Below are 22347 nucleotides of genomic sequence, written 5' to 3' on the forward strand. Positions count from 1 at the left end.
AAAGCCAGCCTCTGCAACTGAGGGAGGCCCTAAGCAACTCAGTGAGACCCTGTCTCTAAATAAAGTATAAAAATGGCTGGGGATGTGGCTCAGTGGTTAAGCACTTCTGGGTTCAATCTTTGGTGCAAAAAAAAAAAGTCTCTGGGGTCATGATTGCACCCCACCATCTTGCTTTATGGCTCCTGCATGGCCATGGCAACATTTGCATTCCATGCCTCTGATTTTCCATCTATAAAATGGGTACAGCCCATTCACAGGGCTCATATCCTGAGTTCAGGTGCTGTTACACGAAGTGCGTAGAATAGAAAAGTGCCCAGCGAACATTAGCCACTACTTAAGCAGAAATATGAAAAGCAAAAATCGTACCTTAACAACTTAGGATCACTGGATGAGGAGAGGAACTGTTTTATTTCCAAACTTGCTATTATAGATAGAAACAAGGAACTCCCCAGCTTTCCAAGCGCAGTATCTCTGAAGACCCAATCCATCTGGCAGGAGCATCTGACATGGCGATTGCAGAGCCCTGGGCATCATAAGGCACAACCCTCCTTGGACCACCCCTTAGCCCTTTGGATTCCTGCTGAACATACATTTCTAGCAACCACGCGGCTCAGGGCTTCCAGAAGTGGCCATTAGAAAGTCAAGGAAGAAATTGCTTAGAAGCAAGACCCAGACAGTCCCCAGTTGCCAGAACTGACAGTTGACAGCCTGTCAGCCAGGGAAGAAGGAAGAAAATTAAAAAGCAGAGCCAACAGCCCCCTGTGCCCCAGTAACCCCCCAGGGTTTCCCTGCCCGGCACCTTGATTGATGTCCTTGAAGATGACCTTCAGACCTGCTCTCCCTGCGGGCCCCCCCCACCCCCGCCATTCTCTCTGCAGCCAACCTAAAACACAGCAGCTGTCAGACCACCCCCACCAACCTCGCCTTTTCTTTCCTCCTAATTTAGGTCACCAAGTCCCTATGACTCACTTCAAAACGTACCTGGAGCTTCTGGTGCCTGACAAAAGGGGACGGGGGTCCTGAAATCAGCACACAGTTCCCGACGCACTCTCGCCACCGATTCTTTGGGCTTGCTAGACAAGGGACACCTGCCTGATCTTCCTGCGTTGAGTCTCCTGGTGTCCAGGGGTGGGGGCTGTGATGGGGACACACAGGAAGGGCTGCTGAGCATCTGCCCTGGGTCCCACATGAGACTTCCTCATCCTTCTCTTCAAATCAAAAACAGGACACCTCTTGCCGTGGACGGCAAGAGTGGCTACGGGAAGCATTAACAGTCACTATGTTAAGTGATTCGAGAAAATAAGGCTAAATATTAGAGGAGGTGAAGTAATAAGTTCAATAACTCAGATTCCCGAATCTCACTTTGGGTGCTCTCTCAGCCCTTCCTCCTTCCCCTGCATGGATAATCGAGGGAACCCTAAGGGGCTGGGGGTGGCTGGAAGGATCTCTTCATTGTTTGACCTTGAAGCAGGTGAGGTTTGCTTTTCCTTTCCTGATGCTGCATCTCACTTCATTCTTGCCTTTCTACGCCATCATGAACTTGATGACCTGTTCACCTTTGTTAGGGTGGATGCGGGTGGCCAAAAAAGAAGTCAGACCCAAAGCGGCTGGACGAGGCTTTATTGGGAGGCTCTCGGCAAGATTCACCAGTCCTCCAGTGTGAAGGCCAGGGTGGAAGTCGGGGGAATCCGCGCGTGGCTCCAGTTGGCATGGGTTTTTATAGTTCGGAATTGGCTGGGGGTCCCGCTGAGTGACAGGTGGGTGCGAGGTGCCATTAAGGTTCTTCTGCCAGCATCTGATTGGTTGTGCTGTGGCGCCCAAGGGCCTGATGTTCTGCTGCGCATGTGCGGATTGCCAGCTGCCCAGCTTCCTCTCATCCACCCGCCTGAATCCAACCTAACAACCTTGGTCTGGGTTTTGTTTTTCACGAATGTAAGATCTCTCCAGTGGCTGTCAAAGAAACGAAGGGCCAGGTGCGGTGGCGCACGCCTGTAATGCTAGTGGCTTGGGAGGCTGAGGCTAGAGGATCGTGAGTTCAAAGCCAGCCTCAGCAACTTAGCAAGACCCTAAGCAACTCAGTGAGACCCTGTCTCTAAATAAAGTATAAAATAGGGTTAGGGATGTGGCTCAGTGGTTAAGCATCCCTGGGTTCAAAAAAGTAAACCAGCAAAAGACCCCCGCCCCCACTTTTGGTTTGTACATCCTCCACAGGACGCCGAGGCTCTGATGCAGGGCTGTGCCACTGTGGCGGGCACTTGGCAGGTACGCTGGTTTGCCGTGAGAGAAAGCTACCATGCCACAGTCTTCTAATGCTGGAACCATTGAGTCTGTGCAGCAGGATGCAGTATCTACATTCATATCTGGGGTTATTATTTCTCCACTCGCTTTATCCGAGGCCAAACTCCAGGAGGGCCATTAACACAAACGCTGGAAAGAACTTCAGATCCGTATCTTGAGAGCATTCTTATTATTTTCATTCTAGCCTAACTCTGAGCCGAATGCAAATGTGCAGCGCATATTCAATGCAGGCATTGCTAATAATCAGCATCCTCACGATCATTAGGTTGATAAAGTGTTTTCCAATTATGAACCTTAAATGAAGCATTTTGCCTGCTCAGAAGCAATTTGCCATTTAGCGGGAAAACCTTTTAGTGAGGATATTAGTCGATTCCATTTAGGTTTGTACTTATTCTGGTTGCTCAGCCGAGCACCCTTTATTAACAACTGCCAATCATCGGCGAACGGACTGCTATCCGCACACACATCAACTCCATTCGGCTGCCCTAGTTTTGCTTTATTGTCCGCGTAATTCCCCGTTCTTGCTCAGAATCTCACTGAAGTCTGGCACACCTTGTCCTTCGATCAATAAAGTCCAGTGTTTTTATTCCGACAAATCCCTCAGCCACCAAGCAGCCCCTTGGGCGGCCATGTCGCATGGCCCCAGACCAACTGCCCTTACACAGTGACATTCCCTGCGATGTGTCTCAGCTTTGAGACGTTGGTCACAGAGCGTCAAAGAGCCCAGCCAGAACACCGCTTCCCTGTCAAAGGGATGCAGAGGATGAGCGCAGATCCACAGACAGTTCTTGCAACCAAGCAGAGGAGATTTTATTCTTAATACCTATTCACCCAGGCCCATTCTCTGCCTTCCCTTGATTTCCTAAGAAAATGCTGATTGAAAATTCAACGCTATTCTGTTTTAGTTTACTCTATGATGTGCTCACATTCTGAGCAGGAGACAGAATGAGATCACTTTTTTTTTCTTTCAATGCTTTGAACCAATTCTATACTCATATGGAGTTGGAATCCATGCAAAAAAATATTTTTTTGGTGGGGGGGGGGTGCCAGGATTGAACTCAGGGACCCTAGACCACTGAGTCACATCCCCAGCCTTTTTCGTATTTTATTTAGAGACAGGGTCTCACTGAGTTGCTCAGGGCCTCACTAAGTTGCTAAGGCTGGCTTTGAACTTGGGATCCTCCCACCTCAGACTCCTGAGCTGCTGGGATGGCAGGCCTGCACCACCGCACCCACCTAGTGTTTTAAAATTTGTTCTTTTCAGATATATATGACAGTAGGGTGATAAAACATATGTGTTTGCAATTGTCGGAGTTTTTTTTGACTTGTGGCTTTGACCTAAATTGGTCAAATAAGCACACAGGCCCAGCCTAAGTCACCTTCAAACTTTTCAGAGACACTTACATAACCATTTTTTTTGTAGCTCTCCACGTACAATTTCTTTTCATCCTTGTCCTTCTCTCTGTGTGTTGACTTTTCTCTGATCCTTTTATAAACACTCTAGAACACACATAAGCAGTGCCAGAAAAATAGGCCCTTCGCCCCCTCCGAACGGCTGAGGACATAAAGAAAACGGCCTCCTCTTGTTCTTTATCAAAGAAAGAGTGTAAAAATAATATTTAATTTTGTTCTCATTAGATTTCTTGCCATTTCCTCAGAGAAGGAATTAAAACTGTCTGTAATTCTACCTCTCAGAGATCATCCCTGTTAACCTAGCAGACAGCAATTTAGACTCCTAAAATCAGAGGGAAGGTGGTAAATGGCTTTTGCAAATTTTGTAAGTTGAATCTAATGGTAAAATGAAGTCAAGATTTGCTGGCAAATGTAAATCGCTCCAACGGTCAAATAATAAATGAAGTCAAAATGAACCTCATCCTGAAAGGCTGAAGCCATCTTTTGCTGAAGCTATCTGAGATTATCCAAAATGCATGAGTCCTAACTTCCAATTATAATGTGATACTGTGTTCACAAATGAATGTGGACAGGTCAACCTCAAAAAAGAAACAAGCTGAGAGACCCAGAAAAAGACTGGGTTTTGCTGGGCGTGGTGGTACACGACTGTATCCCAGCAGCTGGGGAGGCTGAGGCAGGAGGATCGTGAGTTCAAATCCAGCCTCAGCAACTTAGTGAGGCCCTAAGAAACTCAGGGAGACCCTGTCTCTAAATAAAATATAGAGATGAGGCTGAGGCTGAGGGTGTGGCTCAGTGGTTAAGCGCCCCTGGGTTCAATCCCTGGGGCAAAAAAAAAAAAAAAAAAAAAAAAAAAAGAAGACTGGATTTTTGTATTGGAGGCAGAAATTTGGGTCCTCTAAGAAATGCTCTTCTGGTGCCTGGGACTAAACTTGGAGCCTTAAGTGTGCCAGGCATGCTCTCTACCACTGAGTTACGGTGCCAGCCCCTAAGGGGAATTATTTTTAAGAATCTTTTATGTGCTACTGTAAAGCAAGTTCTTCCCTATTTTTGGCTTATGCTGTCCTTAAACGTGATCATGACTCTCCTGGGAGGGATGGATTGGTCACCTTTCCTTTGAACAACAACACAGGGTCAGTTTCCCTTTCTCTGTAGAATTAAGAGAGTAACTTGCAAATCTCAGCGTGGGGCCAAAATTCCATAGGAATCACTCTTCATTTTACATTTGAGGGAAGACAGAGTAGGGTCCATAGTCCTTTATGACTATGGGCTTTTCCAGAGATGGGCAGAGATTTCAGTAGAGTTTCACTGACCCAAGACTTCACCTCAGGATCTTCTTGATGGACTCAGTAACCCTCTCTGGAGCAAAATGCTGGCATTTTACATGAATTCTGTATCCCAGAAAATATTTCCACCATGGATTGATAGTGGAAAAAAAATAGTGAAAAAAAAATGCAAGTAAGAGTATAGTATCCTTCTGGTCTCACTCCAAGATGATTTGCTCTTTGGGCCAGAATCCAAGTAAAGTCTGGTGATTAGGGACTGGGTTTTTTTATTTTTATTTTTTGGTCAGTATGACCAAAAGACCTGACAAAAACAACTTAGAGAAGACAAAGTTTATTTTGGCTCATGGTTTCAGTGGTCCAGTCCTTGGATGGTTGACTCCATTGCTCTGGGCCCAAGGTGAAGCAGAACATCATGGCGGAAGGGCATGGAGGAGGAAAGCAGCTCAGGACATAGCAACCAGGAAGGAGAGGGAGGGGGAGAGAAAGAGAGAGAGAGAGAGAGAGAGAGAGAGAGAGAGAGAGCGCTCTGCTCACAAGGGACAAAATACAAACCCCAAAGTCACACTCCCAGTGACCTTCTCCAGCCACACTCTGCCTGCCCAGTTACCACTCAGTTAATCCATATCAGTGGATTAATGCACTGAGTAGGTTATGACTCTCACAACAACCATTTCACCCTGAGCATTCCTGCACGGTCTCACACATGAGTTTTGGGGGTACACCTCATTTATATCCAGAGCACAGGTTAAGAGCTCTTTGGATCTCTTTGAACTGCAACCAAGACTGATGCAGACATGGCTCCCCTGTGTGATCTCTACTCCCCTCCCAGGGACTGTGTGTGTTCTGGTGAAGCACCGCTTACTGTCCCCCGGAACGGGAGTACCCAGTCAGCCAGCCAGCCTGGGCAGAGCATCAACCATACACAACTGGGATTCCACGTGATGGGGTCTCTGGGCTGCATGATATTCAAAGAAAGTGCAGTCAGACAAGAAAGGAACATCAAGAGTATTTGAATCTTTGCTCAGCCTCTCAAGACGCATCAAGCAGAAGAGATCATTTTTAGTGCAGAGCAAATGACCTTCATGAAGCCCTTCTTGGGTGATGCCACTTGCCAACTCTTTCATGCTCCTGCCAGTGTCTTCTTCCTCAGCTCCTGCAAAGACCTTCTGCTCCATCCACACCAAAATGCTCATCCGCCTCTGTTCCCCACCTGCCCTTCCTAAGGAGGCATATGAACTGATGTGTCCTATCTTACTTCTTTGTCTTTATTTCTCCCATTTATGGGATTCTATTTTTTTTTTAATTTAAGTTGATTTTTAATGGAAACATAAAATCATCATCACTATACATATTAATGGCATGCCATGTGGTGTTTTGACACATGCATACATTATGTAATCAAGGTAAACATCTGTGTCTCCTCGAACATTTATCATTTCTTTATGGCAAAACAAGAAACACTCAGATTCCTTTTTTCTGGCTTTTTGACCTGAATAGCACACACTCATCACCTATAAATCACCCTACCTTGCAATCAGATGCTAGAACGTCTTTTTCCCATTTGTTGGTAACTTAGTACTCATTGACCAACCTTGCCCCGTCCCTCCTTCATTCCTTCTCTGGAATCTCTAGTAACCATCACTCTACTCTCAACTCTGTGAGATCAACATTTTTAGACTCTGCATAGGAGTACTTATCTTTCTGTGCCTGGCTTACTTCACTTAGGAAAAAGATCTCTGGTTCCAACCACATTGTCACAAACAACTAGATCCCACTCTTTTTCGTGACTGAATAGTATTCCATTGAGTATATATACCATATTTCTTTATCCAAGTGGATGGTCACTTAGGTTGTTTCCATTTCTTGACTATTGCAAATAGTGCTGCAGCAAACATGCTAGTGCGGATATCTCTTTGACATACTGATTCCATGTCCTATGGCTATGTACCCAGGAGTGGGATTGCTGGATCGCATGACAGTCCTATTTTTAGTTTTTTAAGGAAACTCCATTCTGTCTTCCATAATGGCTGCACTAATTTTCATCCCCACCAACAGTCTACAAAGGTTCCCTTTCTCCACCTCCTCACCAAGACTTATTATCTTGATTTACAGGATCCTGCACAAGAGAGTCAAGTCTGGGAGATGAGAGAGCAATCAAAAAGGAGAATTCAAGAAATAGTCTTGAATATTCTTCCCAGGATGGCCTTAAGAGAGATAAAAAATGATCAATTCATGGGATCATAAGCATTTCTGCTTTCTATAACTCTATGCACAAACAACTTTTTCCACCTGTCTCCTTGCTCCAAATACCCTATTCTCCAATGGGAATGCTATATACTTGTGAAAGCCTCTGCCTTATGCCCACCTACCTTCTTCTTACTTCCTCCTAATTCATTCAACAATCATTTTCACCATGCCGTTGGGCTGGCACCATGCTCAGTGTAGGGTTACCCAGCTGGACAGCCAAAGGGTACAATGGCAACAGGCACAAAGAGCTCTAACGAGCAGTACCAAGCTCTTTTATCTCTATACGGACACGCAGGGAATATGGGTAAGAATGTGAGAAGGATTCTTGAAGGAGATGAAGTCTGAGTTACAGCATGAAGACCAACAGGAAGGAAGGGTGTTCTAGGCAGAAGGAACAGCATTTGCAAAAGCTCTCCTGTTGAACAGAAGGAAGAAAAGTAAGGATGGAGTTTTAATCAGTTTTTTTTTTTCCACTGCTGTAACTAAAAGACCTGACCAGAACAATTGCACAGGAGGAAAGTTTATTTGGGGGCTCACAGTTGCAGAGGGCTCAGTCCATAGACAGCAGGTTCCATTCCTCGGGGCTTGAGGTGAGGCAGGACACCATGGAGGAAGAGTGTGGTGGAGGGAAGCAGCTCACATGGTGATCAGAAAGCAGAGAGAGACTCCACTCTCCAGATACAGATATACCCCGAGCCACGCCCCAAAGCCACGCCCCCAATGACCCACCTTCTCCAGCCACACCCACCTGCCTCCAGTCATCACTCAATCCCATCAGGGATTTATTCACTGACTGGGTTAAGGCTCTCACAACCCAGTCATTTCTCCTCTGAACCTTCTTGCATGGCCTCAAACGTGAGCTTTTGGGGGGGCACCTCATATCCAAACCATAACAGAGGGACGTGAAAATTATCTTTAAATATATGAAGGATATTCATGGAAGGCAGAGAAGACTTATTCTGAATCACATCTGGGCTGTGAGAGGGAATAAATAGGCAGGAAGACAACAAGCCAAATTTATTCCATCTAAAGAAGAAATTTTTCATACAGAGAACAACCTGGCGATAGTGATGATAACAGCAAAGTCATGTGCCGCTTATTAAATTCCAAGCACTCATTGTTTCACATGATATATAGGTTGAGTATCTATTAACCTAAATGCTTGGGATCAGAAATGTTTAAGGAATTTGTTTTTCAGATTTTGGAATATTTGCGAAATAAGATGTTGAACACAAAACTCATGTATGCTTCATACACAATTTATACACATTGCCTGAAGGTAACAGCATACAATATCTTTAGTGTGCCTGGTTATGACTGCAACCTGTCACCTGAGGTCAGGTGTGGAAGTTTCCACTTGCTACATCATGTCCCTGCTCAAAAAGTTGGATTTTTGGAGCATTTTTGGATCTGAAATTTTTGAATTATGGATGCTCAACCATATATCTGTCATGAATAAATAAATATATAGGTGTGCATGGGGTTTTTGCATATAATTACACATTCTATATAAAATAATTCTATGTATATAAATATACATACAATGAAGCCCTATAACAACCCTTAACGACTATTATCCCCAATTTATAGGGACAGAAATGGAGGCACAGAGATGTTTGGTGACACCTCCAAGGTGCTGCAATCAATCATTGGTGGCCCCTGCAGACTGGCTGTAGCATTGTGTCCTTACCTGTCTCTCTATTCTGTCAGAGGACCACAACATCCCCTATCACTAATGTTTCCAAGTAAAGGCAGGTGGCCCTTCCCTAGGAGATTCCCACACGGGCTTTCTACACTGAACTGGAGGCTGAGCTGTGTCCCTTGTGAGGTCCCTTTCTCTGTGACCCTGAGGAGCTGGTAACTTTCCCGATTTCCTTTCTAGTTTCATAACTTGTACCTCATAACCACACGTCTTCAAGTCTCCCTGTCTCTCTTCAAGAACCCCAAAAGTGACCAAACTACCAAACTGTCTCAGTGTTCGCTACTCAATTCACCTCATGCCTGTTCTTGCTCTTTCCTAAATTCTGGTTATATGCATTGATTCAGCCTTTCCAGAAACATCTTTCCACCCTTGAACATGGTAGGGGGATTCCCCCATCTCTGCAGGACTGGAAGAGTCCCCAGACAGCTCTGTGTGTTTTATGAACAGCTGGTGACTTCTCTTTGAATCTAATTAAGCATCTCCCTGGCTGCGGACACTCCCTGTTCTATTTCCAAGATTAAAAACATTTTCCAAACACATATCTCCGAGAAGATGGGCATCAGACATCTCATCTCCAGCATGTCATTTTGGGGCACAGGCTTCTAACCTGAAGCTTGGCCAGGTCAATAATATTGATTGATGAACCCAGGATGTCAACTGTCTGAACAGAGTGCTTCAGGCCAGGCCCTGTTCTTTAACCTTGTCATATTTGTGGCTAATGCCCCTTCCCCTGCCAGCCCCTCCCTAATGTAATAAATGTCAGAGAAAATGAAAACGGATTGCATTTGCTCCAGTCAAATGAAGCAAGGTGCAGCTGCATCTCAGTCTGGAACCCATGCCGACATCGATGCTGTCACTTGAACTTGGGTGGGTCTGGTCTGACGACCTCTCCTGTCCCAACACTTCCAGCACTGCTCCATCTTGCCCCTCCAGACAGACCCATAAGCATGTCTTTCAGGCAAAAGACATGTGCAGATAACGAGATGTCCGATTCAGCAAATAAAATCAGAGTGAGCGACGATTACTGTGACGTAAACCCCAGGGCTCCTTTGGAACATGTCTTTGGACTCATAAATGTGCAATGCTCCTTGAATCGGTGGTTGGGGGCATGTCCTAATAAAGCCATTGTAAACTGAAAATATCCTAAGTCAAAACTGCATTTAGGACTCTGTTACGGTTTCAATGGGAATGTCCCCCAAAGGCACAAGTGTTGAAGACCTGTCCCCTCTGCAGCTGTGCTCCGAGGTGGAGCCCTAGGAAAGTGAGTGGATCACAAGAGCTCTGACCATCTCAGTGGATTAATCCATTAATCAGTTCGTAGGTGAGTGATGATTGACAGGTGGTAAAACCACAGGAGATGGGATCTAGTTAGAGGAAGCCAGTCATGGGGAGTGTGCCCTGGAGACAATAGGTTGTCTCCGGCTCCTCCTTTTCTTTCCCTCTGTCTCTCCCTCTCTTCCCACCCCTGCTCTCCCCTTCCTGGCTGTCATGAGCTGAGCAACTTTTTCTACTCCACCCTTCTGCCATGATGTTCTGCCTCACCTCAGGCCCACAGCAATGCAGCTGGCCAACCATGGACTGAAATATCTGAAATGATGAGCCAAATACATCTTTCCTCCTCTACATTGATGCCCTCAGGTATTTTGTTCCAGTGATGAAAAACTAACATGTACACCTGACTCACAGAACCTCTGAATTTTGCCACACTCATTTGGCACTCTGGAGAATTGGTGTTCCCTCGGTGAATGTGGGGCTGACTGAGGACTGTGACTCAGTGCCCCTGCCTGGCATTGAGGGACCACTGGATCAAACATCGCTGGCCCAGGAAAAGGCTACACAGTTCAACATCTGAAGCATGGTTTCTGCTGAGTATCACTTTGACACCATTGTAAAGCCAAAAATGGTGTAAGTCCAGCTACTGTCGTTTGGGGACCATCTGTCTCTGTAACTTGAGTGGTGCCTCTAGAACTCTGCCTGAGTCCCCCTCTCTCTGTGCCACCGTCACTAAAGGGTGTGATCAGGAGAAAATATTCTGTAAAGGGAGCAGAACCTCAAACCACAGAGACCGTACCTATCAACAGCTTTTCTAATCTTAAAATAAAAGGTACAAAGCAAAGGGGTAGGGGCTGGGGAGACAGCTCAGTTGGTAGAGTGCTTGCCTCACGTGCACAAGGCCCTGGGTTCAAACCCCGGTACCACAAAAAAAAGGCTATAAAGCAAACTTTTTTTTTTTTTTTTTTCTGGACTAAATACAAAGAGACAAGTTTCCACCATTTCTGAGTGGAAGGCTGTGCTAAAGGACCTCATACTCATCAAAACGGAGGAGGCTGGGGTGAGGGGTGAGGGGTGAGGGGTGGGCCCAGGGGAGGGAGCCACCACAGAAATGGTAGAGAAAGCAACCCCAGGCCCAGAGTGAGCCCATAAAAGGGGTGGGGGGTGTCATAAAAGAACCTGAAATGCTTCTTCAAGAATTCTTTTCAGTCGAATGGAAGCAGGGTTTCCTGTAATTGCCCTTTCATGGGGCTGGAGTGGATATGAAGGGGGCTTCTCTTCAGAAAAGGGAAGAGGGCCTTGGGCTGCATTTGGATCCTGTCTTCACAGTGAGATAATCTCCCTAGATCTCATTGGGGATCTCACTGAGTCCCAGGGCAGGCTAGCCTCAGGCTACAAAGTTGAGATCATTGCCAAAAAAGGCCTTTAAGTTGGAGAAAGTGTCACAGGATACAGGCAGTCCCAAACCCAGGAAGGCTGGTATGCGGTGGCAAGCACTCTGCCTCATAATGACACAGCCTTAGTGTCTCTGTTTTCAAGTTTCTGTGCTTGCCTGTGCAGAGGAACAGCCCCTGCCTACAGAAGAAAGGTCATGAAACAGAAAAGTCCCAGTCAAGGATATCGGACCCAGACTCCAAGAACAGGAGAGAACCCAACCAACATGGGCTGAAGGGGAGGAGATCTTTTGCAAGGTCAAGGAAGAGAGCAAGAAATACAAGCATCACTGGCAAACGTGGTAGCTGCTGAAAACCAAAGGAAAGAGCAATCATAGAGAAAAATCGGCTTGGGGTGCTGTGATAATCCCTCTTGATATTCTGTAACTGGTGATCTTGAAATCATGGGCCAAAAGAATGGCCAGCATTGCTTGCATCCACATTTCCCTGTGTTTTCACAGGTGCGTGCAAATCCTATACAGATTCTCTGACTACCAACCTCAGCATCAGTTTCGCTTCCTGCCAAGGAGGGACACCCCTACTTAACGACTTCCTGCCACCACAGTAACAAAGGCGCTCGCCCATCCTTGCTCCTCACTCCTTCTCTCTCTAGGCCAACTCCAGTGCTCCCCCGTGTGGCTCTGCCTGGTACTGCATGTTCCCTTCCCCCAGGAACTGCGAGTAATAAACTCTTCTGTCAAAGGCACTTGTCCCTTTGTCATCTCCCCCTAGCTGATTAAATGAATCCCAAATGCACTTAAAACAGGTACAAAACATCCTTCTGGATCCTTAATAGCGCAGACACTTCTAAACTGTATTTACTTAAGTCTAAGAGACAGATTTACGGGTTTTTTTCTCATTTTTAACTGTCTTTTTAGTTCTACATGGCAGTAGAGTGCATTCTGACACATCGTACCTACATGGAGTGTGACTTCCCATTCTTGTGGTTGGACATGGTGTGGAGTTTCACTGGTCGTGTGTTTACATATGAACATGGGAAAGTGACGTCCATTCATTCCACTGTCTTTCCTATTCCCATCCCCCTCCCTTCCCTTCATTCTACTTTGTGCAATCCAGTGAACTTCTCCCTCCCCCAGCCCGTCTTATCATGTGTCAGCATCTGCATATCAGAGAGAACATTTGACCTTTGGTTTTTTGGGGACTGGCTTATTTCACTTAGCATGATAGTCTCCAGTTCCATCCATTTACCAGCAAATGCCTTCATTTCATTCTTCTTTATGACTGGATAACATTCCATTGTGTATCTATGCCTATGCAGTTTTGAAAGTAGAATTCACAAACTAATGATCCATGACTAATGGGTTTTGATTATACAAAAACAATGAGTGCTTCACCTGACTCACCTCCTTTTATCCTCACCCCAGCTCTATGAGGCAGCTCCCCTCCTTTCTTCCACTTCATCATGAGGAAAGGCTCAAAGCCAGTGAAGAAGGAGATTGAGGTGACTCAGCAGGTGGACACAATACTCAGAGGCAGTGTGGTGGCTGAGGCTGTGTTTCTAACCCTGAACTCATGCTTACTTCAAACCCACTAGCGATCTTTGTTTCTTCTTCTCATTGTGACTTGTCACATGTTTATCAACAACAGACGTTCCCTAAAGGTATCATTATTTTAGGCACCAAGGATTCCTATAAAAAAAAAAAAAAAACAAAAACAAACAAAACAAAACAAACAAAAAAACAGCCCTGCTTTTAGGGAAGATAACCAGAACATACCAGACCGTGGTAACTTTCACTGAGAACTACTCAGGTAGACAACGCATCCTGTGAATGGAAGAGCGAGGAGATGACAGGCTTCGGAGTAGCAGGGACAGGGTGAAGGGGGCACCAGGGAAGGCTGGTACCACGGGCCATGAGGGAAAGAGAGGGATTGGAACATGGAGAGGTAAGGCCTGGGCATGTGGAAAGATGGAGAGAAGATTGCATGTGGCACATTGCAGTTTTGCAATAATGACCTTGTCTTGATTTGAGGATTAGGTTAACATTGAAGAGGTTGGGAAGGTGTCAAAGAGTGCTCCCCCATGATGCTAAGGGGTCTTGTGCAGAGGCCACCCATTGTGGAGGAGGTGAGAGAATTGAGAAAGGGAAAACAGTACCAGCAAGTGGGACACCAGAAGGGAAGACGGGGTGGGGGTGGGGGCCTCTCTGAGGTCAGGCAGGGCTGAACCAAGGCTCACAAGGGATGAGAGAAAAGAAAGGGGTGGGGCTGGAGTGACAGAGTCCTTGGCAACACAAGAGTCTTAGGGGGGCATCCCAGCATGGGTAGAGAAGGGCCTGTAATCAACATAACTGATTGTGTTAGTTAGCTGACAGCCACTATGACAAAATACCTGAGATAATTAACTAACAAAGAGAAAAGGATTCTTTTGTTCCCAGTTTTAGAGGTTCCAGCCGCATTTCTTTGGGCTGGTGGCAAAACAGCCAGTCCATCATGGTGGGAATGTGTAAGCAGAGCAAAATCAGTCACCTCCTGGCTAGGAAATATAAGAGAAAGGGTCCAGGGTCCCCACGATCCCCTTCAAGGGCATGCCCTGAATTACCTGAGGGCCTCCTCTGCCCTGCCTCCGAATGGGGCCATGATTGAACCCTGGCACTGAGGCACATGCCTGTAACCCCAGCAGCTTGGGAGGCTGAGGCAGGAGGATCGTGAATTCAAAGCCAGCCTCAGCAACTTAGTGAGGCCCTAGGCAACTCAGCGAGACCCTGTCTCTAAATAAAATACAAAAAAAGGCTGGGGACGTGTCAGTGTTTGAGTGGCCCTGAGTTCAATCCCCAGTACCCCCCCCCCCCCCCCACCCCTCCAAAAAAAAACCCACTAACAAAGCTCTTACCTTGTTTCTTCACATTAGGTCCCACCAAAGGTATCTGGAAAGGTGGCCTCGAGTGGATTTTTGATAACTTGAATTACGAAGTCCCCACACTAATATTACACTTGTAAGGAAAGCATTTGCTTCAAGCAATTTTCTGTCAATTTTTCTATTTTTAGTTAAGAAAAATCATGAAAGAAAATGGAAAGTTTAGGTTGAAAAGGAATATTCTACATTAAATGTGATCCTACCTGCTGAAGTTATTGACAGCTCTCATTTGTATTAAGTAACCTTCGAGATTTCATGCATGTCGTGTAAACACCTGTGTGTACAGATAGGCTTGTTTTATAAAGAAACCAGCAAAATTGTACACGCTATTCTGCCTTCTTCACTCACCCACGTACTTTACTTGATTTCTAGGCCAAGAATTTCATACAGTGTACATGCATATGTAAAACTATTTTTTGCCTACCAGTTATATTATGAATGTCCCATGATTTGTTTGTATATTTTCTTTCTTTCTTTCATCTTTTTTGTTTTTTCTTTTTTGGCACAGGGGATTGAACTCAGGGACACTCAACCACTGAGCTGCATCCCCAGCCCGCTTTTTGTTTCATTGAGAGACAGGGTCTCACTGAGTTGCTAGGGCCTCACTAAGTGACTGAGGCTGCTTCGGAACACACTATCCTCCTGCCTCAGCCTCCCGAGCCGCTGAGATTACAGGCCTGTGCCCCCCCCCACCCCCCGCCTGGCTGTTACTTGCTTTCTTTGTTATGCCTTTCACACAATGTATTAGTAAACGTCATTAGATGCATTTCTAAGTACTTGTTTGATTATTCAGGTGATTATAAAAAAAATAGAAGGGGCTGGGGAGATAGCTCAGTTGGTAAAGTGCTCACCTTGCAAGAACAGAGCCCAGGGTTTGATCCCCAGCACGGCAAAAAAAAAAAAAATAGAAAATTTTTTTCCCTCAGATTTTTTTCTCCTTTGTTGATTTCAGTATTCCTCTGCATCTCTAAACATCTGTTAGCCATAATTTTTCCTCTGGCCAATTTCCTTTCAGGTCGTCTCCCTTGAACAACAACTACACAGATCTCTCATGATGAAGAATTCCCTGTAACTGATGTAGACACTCTGTCTTCGAGGAGGAGGATGGTGAATTCTTATTCCTAAAGGTGGGCTAGGTCTAGTGACTTCCTTGCAAGGAGGAGAACAGGAAAGAAGGAGGAAAAAGGAGACGCGTGACCATCTTACCCCAGCCAGGTGAGGAAGGCCCGCATCAGAGACCAGAGGACATCTGGATGGCTCTTCCCCCTGATAAGATGCGATCAAAACAGTATTCCACCTCCGTACCCCGAAACACAGGGCTCATCACCAGAATGACATCAGGCAGTATTTCAATAGTGGGGTACTCTACAAAAATCCTAATCAGCCCTGTTCTCAGCAGGGCAGGTCATGAGAAACAGGGACAGTCTGAGAAACTGTCATAGCCAAGAGGGATCGTCCTAGATGGGGGGGGGGGGGTGGTCTTAGAACAGGAAAGGGACATACGGTTAAAAACTCAGCAATCTAAATAAAGCATGGACTTAAACTAATAATCATGCATCAATCTTGATGTGTTACCTGGGTGTGTTGGAGCACGCCTGTCATCCCAGTGGCTTGGGATGCTGAGGCAGGAGGATGGCGAGTTCAAAGCCAGCCTCAGCAATTTAGTGAGGCCCTACGCAACTCAGTGAGACCCTGACTCTATAAAATGCAAAGTGTGGCTCAGTGGCTAAGTGCCCTGGGTTCAATCCCCAGTGCAAAAAAAAAAAAAAAAAAAAAGGAGAAATCTCAAAAAATGGCATAACACCACTACCACTTATGAGAGAAACCACCCAATGCAGTGGGCATGTCCTCTTTGCTCTGCGACATCTGAAGCCTCCAGAGGGTAGAAAGTCCACTGGCAGGACATGCTCCACCCAAGAAAGCCTTGGACCTGGTCCTGGACTGTCCATAGACAGTTACCCAGTGGAATGAGGTAGTTGACTGCTACCATCCATCCATTCATGCATTCACACTCTCCAAAGAGAGCAAAAAATAGCAACTATGCTATTCCCATTCCTGATTGGCAGGTGCTGTAAAACACTCCAAAAACAGGAATGTCTTGATTGCAGGCAATTCAATTTTTAGAAATATGGACTATTTGAACTATTTCTAATAAAAAAATGGCTCATATTCACTAAACTCTTCCTATGTGCCAGAGTCTGTTTTAAGCACTAAATACGTACAAATTTAATCATCATAAGAACTGTATGTGGTTGTTAGTATTGTTCTTCCCATTTTACTGATAAAGACACTGAGCGGCAGAGAGGTCATGCAGGAGGAGAATTCACATGGCAGTTTGATTCCAGAACCCAATTCTCAATGACTATACCGCATATCCCACAGGCACCCCGTAGCATGAGTGTGCACATATTTACATACAATTATATGTGCATGTATGTGTGCATGAATACACACACATCTTTACCATAAAACGTTCTCGAATGTTTATTCATAATATCAGGTTCTATTTTAATTGAAACTCACAATCAAAGATCATTAAAATCTTTAAAGGTTCAGAACAACATTTGTTGATGGAACTGCACAGAAGTAATTCAGAAAAAATTAAGTTTGGTACTTGAGAGGAATTTCTAAGTAAATGGCATTTTTATATCAGGTTTGGCAGAGAGAAGCCTTTGAAGATTATTTGAATGTCCTCTGGAAGAAAGGATTCTCTCTTAGGACAGTGATGATCAGAGATAGACTATTTAAGAACCATTGGAAATTTTGAAATCCCCTGGAGGTGGAGAGAAGGGGATTTCTCTAATGAATGCTACTTCCAACTCTCCTAAGAAAAGTAATAAAGGCCAGATTGATTTTCTTTGGAAGCCACGGAGTAGGCATTTGTCACACCTCACCCGGAGGTAGCTGCCCTCTGATGTGGTATTTAGAGTCTGCAGGTCACAGATATGCCATTTCCATGAATGCTTACATAAATAACCTGGAAAATAAATGCTGCTGGCCTTGTGAAGCCTGGTCATTCTTATTATTTTCAGAGCAACAGGAAATTTCTGTGAAGGCACAGGGTCATCGGAACGATTTCTTCAGCCCTGTGGTCCCTGAAGGGGAAAGACCCCAGCCCGATTGGGAAAGAGTGCTTTTCATCAGCAAATGACAGGGCCCAGCAATGGAGCCTTGTGGTCCTGGAGGAAGGCTGATAGGAGCAGCAGACAGGAGAATAAGCTCGGTGGATCTCGGCGGTGGGACCAAATGTAAGCTCAGGTGGGCAAGGTTAGTGGCCAAATAAAATGGGACAGAGAGTGACCAGAGCAAGCTTTATTGGAATTTGGCTCTCGGGAGAAATTCCCAGACTCCTGGAGGTATAGGGACCCAGAGAAAATTGCACGTGGCCCTGGCTGCCCAGGGTTTTTAAAGACTGGGATGGGAGGGGGTCCTGTTGAGTGACAGGTGGGTGTGAAGGGTCAGTGGAACTTTCCATCCACCTTGCTGGGAACTTTCTGGTCGTCTTTGGTGGGCTGGTCTTTGTTCTGGCTGCTCAGCTTTGCCCCCTACAGTCGCCTAATTTCCGACCTAACAAGGAGCAAAATGAGAAGCACGGAAGATAAACAGACCCCATGGGATGGCTGCAAGCATCCTACGTGGTCACAGTACACACGGTGGCTGAAATTCTCCCCGGGGGTGTGCGCGGCAACCGCAGGTTTTCTCTCTACAGGATGGGGGAGGGGCTGCTTCTGATCACGTTACCATGGCAACACTGAGACCAGTTAAAGGGCTCCTCTGAGGACCCCTGGCTCCGTGGATGTGTGCATATACCCCTGCTGGGGTGACCTGTGAACAAACTCATGGGGGCTTAAGTCAAATCCAATTACTGATTCTTTTATTGGACTAGGGATTTGATGCCGGCATTGACTGCCTTTAAATCTTAGGCCTCCAAAGTGGGTCACCCCTTGGAGGTAGCAGGAGGAACTGTTGGAGAGATTTTCACTGTCGCTATCTTATGGGCTTCTCCAAGACCAAAGGTGAGATGGAGGGCAGAGAGAGGCGCCAGGAAAATTAAATATCAAGACTGGCTTTTTTTTTTTTTTTTAAATGAAGTCTATTGGAACTTTTGGGGCAAGCCAGAAATATGCATGAATTCCTAAAATGAGATATTATGAAGGGACAAAACAAATTTATCTTTTTTTTTTTAAATTTTTTTTTTGGTATCAGGGCTTGAACTCAGGAGCACTCAACGACTGAGTCACATTCCCAGTCCTATTTTGTATTTTATTTAGAAACGGGTCTCACTGAGTTGCTTAGTGCCTTGCTTGTGCTGAGGCTGGCTTTGATCTTGCGATCCTCCTGCCTCAGCCTCCCAAGCTGCTGGGATTACAGGTGTGCACCACCGCGCCCAGCCAAATTTATCTTTCCTTCATTTCTATTTTGGTTAGTTGGACCTGGTGCTCCAAGTTGAAGTCCTCAGTTACCCCCACCTACACATTTTTTCTTGTCTAAATCCAGTGCAGTTCCTTCTCATGGCCTCTTGAATCTTAACTGACTTAAATCTTAATAACTGGGAAATTTTCCACTAAGTATATTGGACCCCCCCCAACCTGGCTTCCTACCATCTACTGTATCTTCCTGAAAATCTAAAATTCTTGCCATCCTCAAGTGTTACAGGATTAATTCAATCTCTCAACCTCTTTACTAGGACCACTGCAGTAGCCTCTTAAAGAACTTCTCTCCTCTTGCTATTCCCTACACAATCATCCACATGACCACCAAAAGTTCTTTCTAAAACACAAATAATTATATCACTGATTTAGTCAAAACCCTCTTGGAATAGTATTCAAGGCTATTGAAAAATCACACTCCCAGGAATTTCTCCAATTAAAATTCAGAGGCCAACAGAGGCTAACATGTCCCTTTCAATCTAACCAAAATGAAGCTTGTGTACCTACCTTGGGTTCTAAGGAAGGTCTCACATTCTTTCCAAGATTTTTTTCCTTTCTTTTTTTGGGACCAGGGATTGAACCCAGGGATGCTTAACCACTGAGCCACATCCCCAGTCATTTTTATATTTTATCTAGAGACAGGGTCTCACTGAATTGCTTAGGGCCTCACTTTTGCTGAGGCTGGCTTTGAACTCGTGATCCTCCTGCCTCAGCCTCCTGAGCTGCTGGGATGACAGGTGTGCCCCACCAGGCCTGGCACATGGAATTCTTTCTAATATATTAATGGTCAGAATCACTCTGGCCCTTAGTCCTGCCAATTCTATGCTCTTCTGACCTTGTCTTGTTCTTTGGATCCACATCAAGACTGTTTTCTTCCCTAGAAGAATTCTGGTCTTTTCTACAATTACTTTTTAAAACACAACCATATTTAAATAATTAACATCATTCATCCTAACCAAAACACTGGCATCTTTGCCACTAACCATGGGCCCACCTAGACCACTTGGTTACATATGAGAATCCTCCTGTGCCTACTGCCTGAAAAACCGTCTGTGACAGATGCACATCTGAAATATGTAAAAATAACTCAATCTGTCTGACAGTAGTTAAGGGATGCAATGGTACATGAACCTGAAAACACACACACATCTTCATGGTAAATCAGAACATGAGTCTGAGATTTGTTATCAATGTGCTCAAGAGGAAAGGCACATGTATTATTATCAATCACTGTGCAACTAATGACCCCAAACCAAGCAGTCGGATCACCAACCATTTTGACGTCACACAGTTTCTTGCAGTCAGGAGCTTGGAAGTGGCTCTAGCTCAAGATCTCTCCTAAGGGTGCAGTCAGGCTGCTGGCCACCCTGCAATTAGCGGAAGCCTTGATGGAGACCAGAGGGTGTATTTCCAAGACAGCTGACTTGTGTGGCTTGCTGGTTCCTGGTTCCTTGCCAGCCAGGATTCTCCACAAGACTGCTTGAGTGCTCTCCCAACATGGTGGCTACCTTCCTGGAGATCCGGTGACCCAAGAAAGCAAGGAGGAAACCGCAAAGCATTTCACCTCTTAGTGCTAGAAGTCTCCTGCTGTCACTTCTGCCATACTGTATTAGTTAGAAGTAGGACACTAACTTCAACCCATGCTGAAGGGAGTGGGAATTAGGATCCATGTTATAAAGGGAATGTCAGAGAGTCTGGGCGTGTTTAAAACCATTGCTGCTCAGACATTGCTGGTGGAGTTGCACATTGGTGCAACCACTCTGGAAAGCAGTATGGAGAGTCCTCAGGAAACTTGGAATGGGAACACCATTTGACCCAGTTAGCCCACTCCTTGGTTTATACACAAAGGACTTAAAGTCAGCATACTACAGTGATGCAGCCACATCAATGTTTATAGAAGCTCAATTCACAATAGCCAAGCTATGGAACCAAACTAGGTGCCCTTCAACAGATGAATGGATAAAGAAAATGTGGTATATATACACAATGGAATATTACTCAGCTATAAAGAAGAATGAAATTATGGCATTTGCTGGTAAATGGGTGGAACTGGAGACTCTCATACTAAGTTAAATAAGCCAATCTCCAAAAACCAAAAGTTGAATGTTCTTTCTGATATGTAGAAAGAACTCACAATAAGGTGGGGTTGGGGAGGGAGAATAGAAGTCCACTGGATTAGACAAGGGGAATGAAGGGAAGGGAGGGGGATGGGAATGGAAAGACAGTGGAATGAATGGACGTCACTTTCCTATGTTCATATATGAACACACGACCAGTGAAACTCCACACCATGTCCAACCACAAGAATGGGAAGTCACACTCCATGTAAGGATAATATGTCCAAATATACTCAACTGTCATGGGCATCTAAAAAGAATCAAAAATAAAATAAAAACATTGCTGCAGAATACTGTGAATCTCATAGAACGCTTTTGAACTGCAGGAGAAAATTAAATTAAACCTTTTAAAATTTAAGAAGGACACAAGCTCACGCTTCTCCTCTGTCTCCAGAAGTACCAAGAATGCCCTGACCCCATTCTACAGAGAAAACCTGACAGAGATGGATAGGAGATGGGCCGGAAGGGAAGACGTCGACTGTGGGACAGGCCAACTTTTAACATTCGCTGCCGTCCAGAGTTCTATCAGGAGCTGAGTGATATTGATTAATTGGTGAATTAACTTCCCTCTTTTCTCTTGCTAGCCCTTCCTCTCCCAAACTCTTCTCCTTAGCCAAGGGTGTTATCAAATGACACACAGAGGTTTTTCTCCATTATTCTTAGCCCTAAGGACCTATTAAGTGGCATCGATGTTTCCAGGAATCAAACAATCAATCATGTCTTAGAAACGGGGACAGAACAATCACACGTTTCTCTCTGCCTTTAAAGGCTACAGCTGGGGAGCTAGCACACACAGAACAAAAATACCTTCCAAGTGATACACGGCTATTATTAGAGCTGGTATTTACTTAGATGGTCTGTGTCCCATATTGCATTTACTGCATTGTGTCGAAGAAGGAATGTTTAGCGCCACAGATTTCTTTTTTGGATCCTGCGAAGCTGCTCTGATTTACATCTGCAATCTCGAGTCTGTTTCCTCCTCTTAAGAAAAGGAGTTGTTTCTTTTTTTTTTTTTTTTTTTTTTTTTAAGAAAAAAAAAAGTTTTCATGTAAAGCAAATAATTCCAGTTTCAAACCAAAACCCAGCTCAGTACTCTTTTTATAAGAAAGTGATCTGGCCTGAGAGATTAATTCATAGGTTTCTCCAAAAAGCTTTACAGAGAGTAGTTAATGTAACACGGCCCACAATTAGAGGCATCTGGCCAGAGGGATGTTCTTTTCAAGCAAGGGCTGTGATGTAGGATGCTGTCATGACTTCAGTGATGAACGGAGATGGCA

At 45.1% G+C, this 22347-nt stretch overlaps 2 long non-coding RNA genes across 2 annotated transcripts in view; both read right to left on the minus strand.

The window, feature by feature from the left end:
* The window catches only part of LOC306646061, a 104160-nt gene that overhangs the window by 76389 nt on the left and 5424 nt on the right, over nt 1-22347 (minus strand). The window lies entirely within an intron of this gene.
* On the minus strand, nt 1635-7905 carry LOC306646059. Its single transcript, XR_013759810.1, has 3 exons — nt 7779-7905; nt 3703-3853; nt 1635-1950 (listed from the first exon to the last, which is right to left on the minus strand). It is a non-coding gene; the product is annotated as an uncharacterized lncRNA (long non-coding RNA).

This window comes from Sciurus vulgaris (assembly GCF_902686455.1).
Source record: "Sciurus vulgaris genome assembly, chromosome: 16".
Taxonomy (NCBI): Eukaryota; Metazoa; Chordata; class Mammalia; order Rodentia; family Sciuridae; genus Sciurus; species Sciurus vulgaris.